The sequence below is a fragment of the Symphalangus syndactylus genome, chromosome 8 (assembly GCF_028878055.3).
Source record: "Symphalangus syndactylus isolate Jambi chromosome 8, NHGRI_mSymSyn1-v2.1_pri, whole genome shotgun sequence".
Taxonomy (NCBI): domain Eukaryota; kingdom Metazoa; phylum Chordata; class Mammalia; order Primates; family Hylobatidae; genus Symphalangus; species Symphalangus syndactylus.
The window spans coordinates 20,854,586-20,864,833 of record NC_072430.2 but is presented as its reverse complement, the minus strand read 5'-3'; the positions used below and the strand labels follow the sequence as shown (position 1 = coordinate 20,864,833).

The window sequence follows — 10,248 nt, the reverse complement described above, 5'->3', positions numbered from 1 at the left end:
AGCCCCAGTGTGGTTGAACAGGCAGGTGCACAGATGAGTCAACCACACAGCCAGGCCAGGGAGGGCCTTCACTCAAGGGCCTACAGCCAGTTCACAGCCAAGCCAGGGCTAGCGCCCAGGCCGCCCACAAACTTATCTGAGACTCTGTTTCCCTGTCCCCATGATGATGGGATCCGACTTGATTGCTGGTTTGTAGGCTTGTTATGAATCAAGTCACAGGGAAGAGGAGCTGATGGGCTGGGGGGACGTCCTCTGGCCCTCTTGTCTTCCCCAGATCCACTGGGCCCACTCTTATCTGTTCTCTTCTGAAGGAAAGGTTTTAAGGCTTCAAAAAAAAAAATGTTTTGAAAGTCCCTGCCCTTTCCAGCTCCTACCGTCTCAGCCTTGGGAGTGTAAAGTGATGCAGATCGTTAGTAAGTCTTTGAGCAAAACCGAGAAAGCCAATCTGAGCGTTGACATGGGAGAAACCTCTGCCATACATCTCCGAAGAAACGGCCACGTGTCTCAGGGGAGCGCAAACACCCGTACCCAGGAAACAGGACAGCTTCTGCCACTGTTGCCCTTGGGAGCCATACATGGCATACAAAGAAATCCCAGGACTCCGCCTGCCCACCTGGCCAACCTCTGTTTACACCTTCCGCGTAAACGCCCACTGTTTACATCCAAAACTCAGACACAAAATAACAACCACAAGAAAATAAATAATGATAAGAAATAAATGTTACGTGAGGCAAATTTATTCACATGGGGCTTCCCAGGCCACTTTGTGGTCAGCCGGGAGGGACGTTTTTGCCGTCCCACGACTCCAGTGGGCAGCCGGACTACGCAAACATGGAAATCTTCCAAGTGCCTCGCTGGCCCCCAGGGCTCAGAGGGTGGCAGAGCGGAGAGCGAAGGTGGCCGCAGCCTTCCCAGCCCCACAGCCAGCCTGGCTTGGGCTGGGCAGGAGTGCAGAGCTCGGCTGGAGGCGGAGGGGGAAGTGCCCAGGAGGCTGATGACATCACCACCCAGCCCTTGAAAGATGAGCTGTTCCCGCCGCCACTCCAGCTCCGGCTTCTGGGCTCCGAGGAGGGGTGGGGACGGTGGGGACATCAGGCTGCTCCCCAGTACCCAGGGAGCGACCGAAGTGCCCATGCCGCTTGCTCCGGAGAAGGTGGGTGCCGGGCAGGGGCTGCTCCAGCCGCCTCACCTTTGCTGGGAGGACAAACTGTCCCAGCACAGAGGGAGGGAGGGCAGGCAGCGGGGAGAAGTTTCCCTCTGCTGGTGGGGAGTTGGGAAAATTCCCTTCCTTGAGGAGGGGAGGTCTGACAGGCGATGGGGAGGAGGGTTCCCAGCAGGAGGAATCGCCCTGTTTGTCTGTTGTAGGTTTCTCTTCTCTGAATCAAGGTGACAGACAGGCTTGTGTGTGTTCAGTGTGTGAGGGATTTCGTGATTGGATTTTCACGTACTTTGGGTGGACATCTTGGAGTAAAGCAGCGAGGTGTGGTGCAGCAGGGACAGGTGCCAGGTGGAGGCTCCAGAACCTGGCTTTTCACCCACAGCTGTGCCACTCGTTGGCCCTGGGCAAGCTACTCAACCTCTCTGAGCCTCAGTTTCTCTGTCTGCAAAGCAGCCTGCTCGCTGGCTTCCTGGGGATGGCAGGGTTAAATCAGAAGCAGGTGGGAGGGGTTTGTGAATGTTGGCTGATGCGCCTCCAGGAGGCAGGTGGTAGTGACTATCTCAGATGGGCTTACAGAGCCTCTTCCCATGGTCCTGGCTGACCAGGGCAGGGAGATAGGATGGTGCAGGGGTTCCAAGCACGGGCTTTGCATCCAGCCCAGGTTGCAGTTCCAGCTCTGCTCTCACCCTGTGGGTGACGTTTTTGGGCGAGTTATTTTGTCCCATCTCCTGAGCTATAAAGAAGACCTGGCAGTTCCTCTTTATGCAAAGATAGAGGTAGGCTCTTGCCTGTGAAGCACCACGTGTGTCATAGGCACTAAATAAATGGCAGCCGTGATTCGAGTTCTGACAGTAGGTCGTTTCCGCAGCCTGGGTGGAGGTGGGTGGAGGTGGGTGGAGGTGGACAGCAGGTGTTGCTGTTCCAGGCAGGTCGGAATGTGCCTCACTGAGTCACAGGCCGCCTGTGGCTCCCCAGCCTATAGGAAGTGGGAGCCCTGGCCCGGGTGTGGGGTGATGGGGGTCTCCCTGGCCAACCCCACCCCTAATTCCATTTCTGAGTTGGAGAAGGGCTTAGATGGGGGGGGGGGGGGACAGGTGAGCAACCCCAGAGGACATTGCCAAGAGCCCCTGCCCAAGGTTCTCTGGAGAAAAAACTGTGCTGCGTCCTTCGGACCCTGGCAGCAGCAAGAGACATTCCACAGATGTAAGCCCCACAAGCTTGGAGGAAGCATTTGCTGTTTCCCCTGCTTGGGGTGAGAGCAGGGGACAGCCAAGAGAAGGCGTCTTTGGATGAAAAAGAGGGAGCATGCGTGCTGTCCCCACAGGCAGGACCCCAGGCCTCATCCCAGCTCTCCCTGCAACCCTGCGCTCCAAGCCTCTCACTGCACTGATGAGGAAACTGATTCTCAGAGGGGGAACATGACCTCAGCCAGCCCTTCGCTCAGTGTCCAGGGAAATGCCTCAATCTTTTTGGGTTTCAGTCTCTTTGGGATTCCCTCCCTTGCAAATGGGGAGGTTCCCATGGTTGGGCCTGCACAGCGGGTCTGAAGACTTTGAATTTGGTCGTTGCCTGTCAGTGGGACCCAACATGGAAATATTAGGTTGGTGCAAAAGTCATTGCGGCTCTTGCCATTAAAAGTAATGCCAAAAACCACAAAGACTTTTGCACCAACCTAATAGCTGTGCCTCATGGTTTCTGCTAACACAATGACTGGCTCAGTAACAAGCTCGGTGGCTCCAGAGGTAACATTAGGGCGGCCTCCTCACCTGTGCTGCTTGTGGTCAGGGAGGGGCCCACCTGGGCGCGGCGGGGGGAGCCCTGCAGACTTGCCCAGTGTCATAGCCTTTTTGAGCTGCTATAAGAAATACTTTAGACTGGGTAATTTATCAAAAAACAGACATTTATTGCTTTCAGTGCTGGAGGCTGGGAAACCCAAGATCAAGGCACTGGCAGATTGGGTGTCTGGTGAGGACCTAGTCGTCACAGATGGCACCTTCTATGCGTCCTCATATGGTGGAAGGGTGAACACACTCTCCCAGGCCTCTTTTAAAGAGCACCAATCCCATTCACAAGAAGGGGGACCTCATGATCTAATCACCCCCCAAAAGCCTCACCTCTTAATATCACCACCTTGGGGATTAAGTCTCAACAGGTGAATTTTGGAGGGACACAGGCATTCGGATCATAGCACCAGGGGACTCTGGTTTTCAGAACGAAAGTAGGGGCCTCGTCTATCCGCTCAAGCTGCCTCCTCTGCACTGAAAACGATGCCTAGCCCAACATGGATCAGTGTTTGCTGAAATGCTGAATGGCTAAATGAATAAATATTGCTCATATAGCAGGCAATAAAAAAGCATACAGAACCTATCACTAAGTAAAGGAAGCCACTCTGAAAAGGCATATGCTGTATGATTTCAACTATATGTGACATTCTGGAAAAAGGCAAAACTATGAAGACAGTAAAAAATAAAAAAATCAGTGGTTGCCAGGAATTAGGGGAGGGAGGAGAGAACTGGAGGAGCCCAGAGACTTTTAGGGCAGTGAAACTTCTGTATGACACTGTAATGGTAGAGGCATGTCATTATGCGTTTGTCCAAACCCACAGAATGTCCATCACCAAGAGTGAACCCTGATGAAAACTATGGACTTTGGGTGATGATGATGTGTCAACGCAGGTTTATCAATTACAACAAATTGACTGCTCTTGTGGGGGATGTCAGTAACGGGGGAGGCTATGTATATGTGGGCACAGGGGATATATGGTTAAGTCTCCGTACTTTCTGCTCAATTTTGCTGTGAATCTAAAACTGCTCTTTAAAAAAAAAAGGCACACAGAGCAGATCTGCATGTTGCTTTGAGGATTCAGAAGGCACTTAGGACAATTACAGTACCTCAGGGTCATGAGTCAAACAATCAGACCTGCCAAGACTTGACGCCCCAAATGCATCACTTCTGACATCCACTGGGTCCAGGAATCCCCTGCCTCATGAATATCCATGTTAGTGTGCATGCCTCCAAGAACGGGGAGCTCACTAGTTTGCGAGGCAGCCCGTTCCATCTCAGAAGAGTTCTACTGTTTAAAGGCTCTTCCTCCAACTGCCCCCACTGAGCAGTGGGTCCACTTTCATTTCCTTGGGGTTTGTACCATTCTAGTCCTATTGCTTCTCTCTGAGCTAAATATCCACAGCTGCTAAATCTGCCCCCCACGAAAAGTGTTAAATCCTCAATTCCTCCTCTGAGCTCCTCTGGTTTTCCTGGGGACCTCAGGCTCTGCTTCCCCAAAACACCCACTCCAGGGTTGCTTTCTAGAACAAACCTAAGGCGTGAAGTATTTCTTTGACTCTTTCATTACAGTGGGTTCTGGAAGATTCTGGAGGCTGGAAACATAAGTGCCTCCCCCTCCCCACACACATTCCAAAAAAGTCATCACAGCAGACAGCAGGGTGGAACAAACAGCTCTCGGTTCGAATTCCAACCCTGTCACTTACCAACCAGGAAAGTTCTCTAATCCTCAGTTTCTTCTCCTGTACAATGGGGGTCATCATTCCTATTTTTGAGGACCACGGGGAGGCTTACCTCTGATTGTGCTGATGTAGTGAAAGGGGATGTCAGGAACACTGCAGGAGCTCAGGTACAAGATGGACGGTCTACAGAGGCAGGAGTGAGGGCCTGGGGTGGTCACAGAGGTTGCATTTACTCTGCAGTAAGGCCATGGCCGCTTGAGGGTGTCCAGAAAAAAGCCCTTTCCGATATGCACACACTCCTGTGTCCAGGCAATGAGCCTGTGGGCACTGACAGCAAGAGTCCTTGTCATGCTTCTCTTCAGGGCTCAAACTTTACATTTACTCCTGCCTGTTCCATCCCATTCACTGCCAACTCCTCTGAGCCTCTCTGATCTGTGCCACCGGTGAAGGGAAGTGGCGGGGCATAGAGAAGTGGCCCAGCTGAGTGACATCTGGAAATGAGCAGTGCCTACGGGGACGTCCGTGGGGTGTTGTGACCTGTACAGTGCCAGGCTCCAGCACAGCCCCGTCGCTTCTGTGGTTCTTATCATGGTCATGAGGTCGCTTCTCCTCTTCCCTGCCGGTTTCCTAAGTGGTCACACTCCAGTGGCAGGGGTGGTCTGCCGGAGAAAGACCAAAATTTGTTGTACTTTAGAATCACCTGGAGGCTGGTCACCCACGCAGGTGCGGGGGTCCTGCTCTGGGGACTGTGGTTTGAAGTCTGGGTACTATTTACTGAAATGACAGACTGCGACAAGTCTCAATCAATCAAGGTTCATTGAGTTGATAAACCTCGATTGACATTTATTGAGAGTTTGAGGGTGCACCTGGGAAAAACATGAGCCACAGAAAATGTGTGTGGCCTATGCTCTCCGAAGAGGTTTTCATGAGACTTAGTATTGTAAATCAAAGAGAAACTGACTGAGGCAGGTCTCAATTATTTTTGAAGTTTATTTTGCCAAGGTTAAGGACGTACCCAGGAAAGACGGACACGAAATCACAGGAAACATCTCTGGCCCATGCTTCTTTCAAAGAAGGGGCTTCACTATTTAAAGGGAAAAGAGCAGGCAGTAGGGGAAGAAGGAAAAATGAGGGGAAGGTGGCCAAAAGAGGCGAGCAGTTGCACCCCTTGGAGCCTTTTCATTAACTTCACTGAATGCACATTTTTCATGTGAAAGAAGCAGGTGGAGGAATCATCAATTCCACATTCACCTGGTGCTCAGTCAATCTGTATTTTTATATAAGATAAAATAATCATAGGGCTGGGCACGGTAGCTCACGCCTGTAATCCCAGCAGTTTGGGAGGCCAAGATGGGTGGATCCCCTGAGGTCAAGAGTTCGAGACCAGCCTGTCCAACATGGTGAAACCCTGTCTCTACTAAAAACACAAAAACTAGCCGGGTATGGTGGCACATGACTGTAGTCCTAGCTACTTGGGATGCTGAGGCAGGAGAATCATTTGAACCCAGGAGGCAGAGGTTGCAGGGAGCTGAGATTGCACCACTGCACTCCAGCCTGAGTGACAGAGCAAGACTCCATCTCAAAAAAATAAAATAATAACAATCATCATCATCATCATAGCATATAGGAAGCAGCCAGATATGCACTCGTCTCAGTTGAGCAGAGGCATGACTTTTGGTTCTATCCTTTGTCCCGTATCTGTGAAGCCAAGCTGTTGATTTATATCATGAGGGTGAAATACAACAGAGCTGCTTGAAGGCAAAGATCCTGGGGCCCACAATGAATTTCACTGTGAGCAAAACATGAGGGAAGTAAATAGTTATCCATTTAGACACAAAACGGGAGGCAGGTTGCGTGACCCAGCTCCCAGCTGGACTTTTCCCTTTGGCTTAGTGAGTTTGGGGTCCTGGGATTTTAATTATATTTTTCTTTCACAGTATTTACACATGGCCTTGAAGTGGAGAAAGCATGTAGGAAGAGGAGGTTAGGCAGAAGGAGGACTGATCTCATCTTGCCTTTGTCTTGTTTTTGTGCTGTACCTGGGGAGATCAGCACCATCAGCGTGACTCTAACAGACTTGAGTGTGAGGAGCTAGGCTTGGATTGCGGACCTCAAGTTACAATTGATGTGTCCTTGTTCTGTGGTAAGATCCACATCTTGAAAGGTTTCACCGAGCAAAGAACAATTTGTGGGGGCAGTCGTGGGGAGATATCCGAGGCCTTTTCCTTTCTGTGGGTGTCTGGCTAATGTCTAAGGTTGTGGAGTAACAGCTGTCATTAGGAATAAGGATGACAGTGTTGCCTGACTCAGTCTCCAGGCTTAACTTTCCCTTTGGCATAAAGAGTTTGGGGGTCGCAAGATTTCTGTTTTCCTTTACAGTATTCAAGGACTTGCTAATATCTCTGGGGATTTTGGCCACACTTTGAGACAAGCTACCTTAGCAAATGATCTGTCCTGGACCCAAAACCCACTCTCCTCAGGCCCTTCCTCCTAGTGCCACCAGCCAAAAACTTGGGGTTCCCAAACCTGTTCTTCACTCTCTGGCACCTGTGCTCATGTGCCTGCTGCCTCAGGAAAGGACAGAAACTCTCCCTGATCCAAGTTATTAGCAAACTGCACATCTCCACAAAAACTTAAATGGATAGATTGTTAAATGCACACAGCTCACAGCCAGCTCCCTTCAAGGTAGATTTGGGCCCAAACATTTTGGGAAGCATCAGGCTGTGCCCCACCTCCCCTACCAAACAGGAATCCTCTTGAGGGAAAAGACTGGGCCTTTCCTTCAGCCCCTAGCACCCAGGCTCATGCTTGGCACCTGCTGTGCTCTAAGAGTGCAGGGGTCACTCCCTGACCACAGAGGGAGGCTCTCTGGGGTTCTCCTGTAGCCTCGGAGATTGCACCTTGTGCATGCGCTGCTGCACCTGGGGCACATCACCCCCACTCTGGAGCCCACTGGCCAGTTAGCAAAGTGAGAGGTGAGAGAAGGACCTCTTGCATCTTCTTTGAACAGAAAGATCCAGAAAGCAATGGCCAGAATACAAGAACAGGGCAGGGTAGGCAGGAAAGGGCCTGCACACCTGATACAGGTGTGCTCACATGCTGGCCAGGGCCTGCAGATGAGGGATCTGTGCTGATCACTTGTGATAGCCAAAAATAGTGAAAACTAGGGGGGACTCTTCAAATGAACTGTAGCTTGAGCACATTAGGGAGATGGACTCTGTGAAGATGATTCCTCTCTCCACCCACTTCCTTCCTCCCTCCTCCTCCCACTCCTCCTCTTTCGGAAGCCAGGCACAGGGATTGAATCCCACCCCATTCCTCCCCTGCTGTGTGACCTAGGGCAAGGGATGTGGTCTCTGGGATCCTTCGTTCCTTCAGCTACAAATAGTAGTAGAATTGGAAACTACCTATAAAAACCGGGAACTCCCTGTGGAGGCCGGTGCATTACACGGCAGTCCTACTCTGAAACACTGTGAGGCCATTGAAAAGCAAGGTGGGTCGACAGACCTGTTAAATGCAAAGAGGTGAGGACACAGCCAGTGGTGCATTTGGGGTGCTTCTGCAGGCATCCTTATACATGGATACATGCACATCTGCTCCTGAAAGCTCAGAAGATGTCTGGAAAGCAACAGGAGACACCAGTGAGCCTGGCTGTCTCTTGAGGCGACAGGCAGGGACAGAAACTGGAGGGAGACTTACCCCTCACTGTATTCTCTTTCACACTCTGAAATGTTACCATGAGGATGCATATCTCTTTGCAAAAATTTAAATATAAAAAGCAAAACAAACTTGAATAGAAATGAACTACTTGAAAATGTTAGAAAACACTGTTGCATCAAAGAGACAGATCATCAAAAACTGAAATTACAGATATTTGAGAAACAACTAACTGTAAGAACACTGCTTACCAAACTTACGGGATGCAGCCAAAGCCATAGTCAGGGGATGAGTCATGCCTTTAAATTTTTAAATTATTAAACCAAAAAGATTGCAAAAAAAAAACTGTTCAATTCAATAAACTAGACAATAATGACCCAAAAAAGTAGAAGAAAGAAAAGAATTACAAAAACAAAATGACAAGTTAGGAAGATAAAAAGCATTAGTGTCAGTAGGCCATCTAAGGATGGCTCTTTGAAGAGCAGACAGGAGAAGGGCAATCTCAGGAAGTGCTATGTGCTATGCAGAGAATTAGAGTAAGTTGATGGCAGAGATCAGTGGGTGGCAGCTCGCTTGGGTGGTAAAGAGTAGCCTGCAGCCAAAGTTGGGCACAGCAGTGCAGCCCTTATTGGGGGAATGCCTGGAAAGCAAGATTTGCCTGGGAAGGAGTTTCCATCAGCATCCGCAGAAAGGTCTCCTTTCTAACCTGGCCCCCAGTTCTTGGATGGGTTTTGCTAATGCTCCTGTGTCTCTGAACAGCAGGCGCCTCACCTATAGAAAGGTAGGATAGCAGGAGTTAACGCCCCCTCCTCCATTACGTGGCCCCTGCCTGGGATTCTACCATCTCTGCTTCATATCCTTTATAGGAGCCCAGTCTTAGCCCACAACCCAAACAGGCTCACAGATGTGCTAGCTATTTCGCCACCAGTATTTTTTAATAGTCAATATTTAGAAATTGGCACCAACTGGCCCGATTGTTCAACAGTCTTGGGTTAGGTTACTAGGCCAATTACTTGCTGAGTAACCCAGGGCAGGTCACTGACCTCTCTGAACCTCTCCTTTCTCACCTGTATGATAAAGACTACTGCTGTGCCAATGCAATAGGACTGTGTATGAAAGTACCCAGACTGTGCCCAGACTCAAGAAGCTAGTTTTTTCCTTCCTCCCTTAACCATTTACTGAGAGATTGCTCAGGGCTTCCCTCAGCTCAGAGATCTTTCCCCACAAGGAGCTGAGAGCCTGCTGGGAGAGACAGGCAGAGACCCAAGTGGTTCTAACACAGCTCTTTGAATCTGTAACCCCAAGTCCCATCCCCAGAGGACCCTGGGACAGTCACACTGATGGTTTGTCCCTAAGCCTCCAGCATCAGGAGCCATGTGGCGGGATCTCCACTCTTCTTCTTCCTGGGCCTCTGTCTGGACCACCCAAACACACACACAGACACACACACACACACACAAACACACACAAACAGACACACACACACACACACATGTGTACACACACAAGCTGCTTCTTTGCTAACTGCATGTCCCCACACCAGCTTATGACACATCTACAATGTCTGATGTGTCATTGTGGGCAGGCTTCAAGTTGGAGACCTAGACCCAGGTAAAGTAGAGGGTCTGCCTAAGTGAGGGAGGGTGCTCAGTGGAGAGAAATGTTAGGGGAGACTGCCCAGTGCCATGGACGTATGCCTGAGCCCCAGGGCACCCTTGGCCCCCCAAAACGATCACAAGTATCCCCCACGATAAACCTGCCAAATAGGTATTGTGTCTCCACTTGACAGTTGAGGAAATGGTCCCTAGAGGTGAGACAGAGATAGTTAGAGACTGGGCTGGCCCTGGGGCCTGGCCTGGGTCTTCCCATCACATCCTGCCTCCCTACATAAGCAAAGGTCTGGAGGTGGGAACTCCCAAAGCTGCTCAGGCAGGGCCAGGGGAGACCAGTGGGGCAGGGAGGGGACAG

At 50.5% G+C, this 10,248-nt stretch overlaps 1 protein-coding gene across 2 annotated transcripts in view; it reads left to right on the top strand.

Moving 5' to 3' along the window:
• Window positions 1–981: 981 nt before the first annotated feature.
• BDKRB2 (bradykinin receptor B2) overlaps window positions 982–10,248 on the top strand; it is a 58,722-nt gene continuing 49,455 nt past the window's right edge. For both annotated transcript variants that reach the window (XR_008659333.2, XM_055288265.2), the window contains exon 1: window positions 982–1,153. The gene's annotated coding sequence lies outside the window, so the exon portion shown is untranslated. The remainder of the gene's footprint in view (window positions 1,154–10,248) is intronic.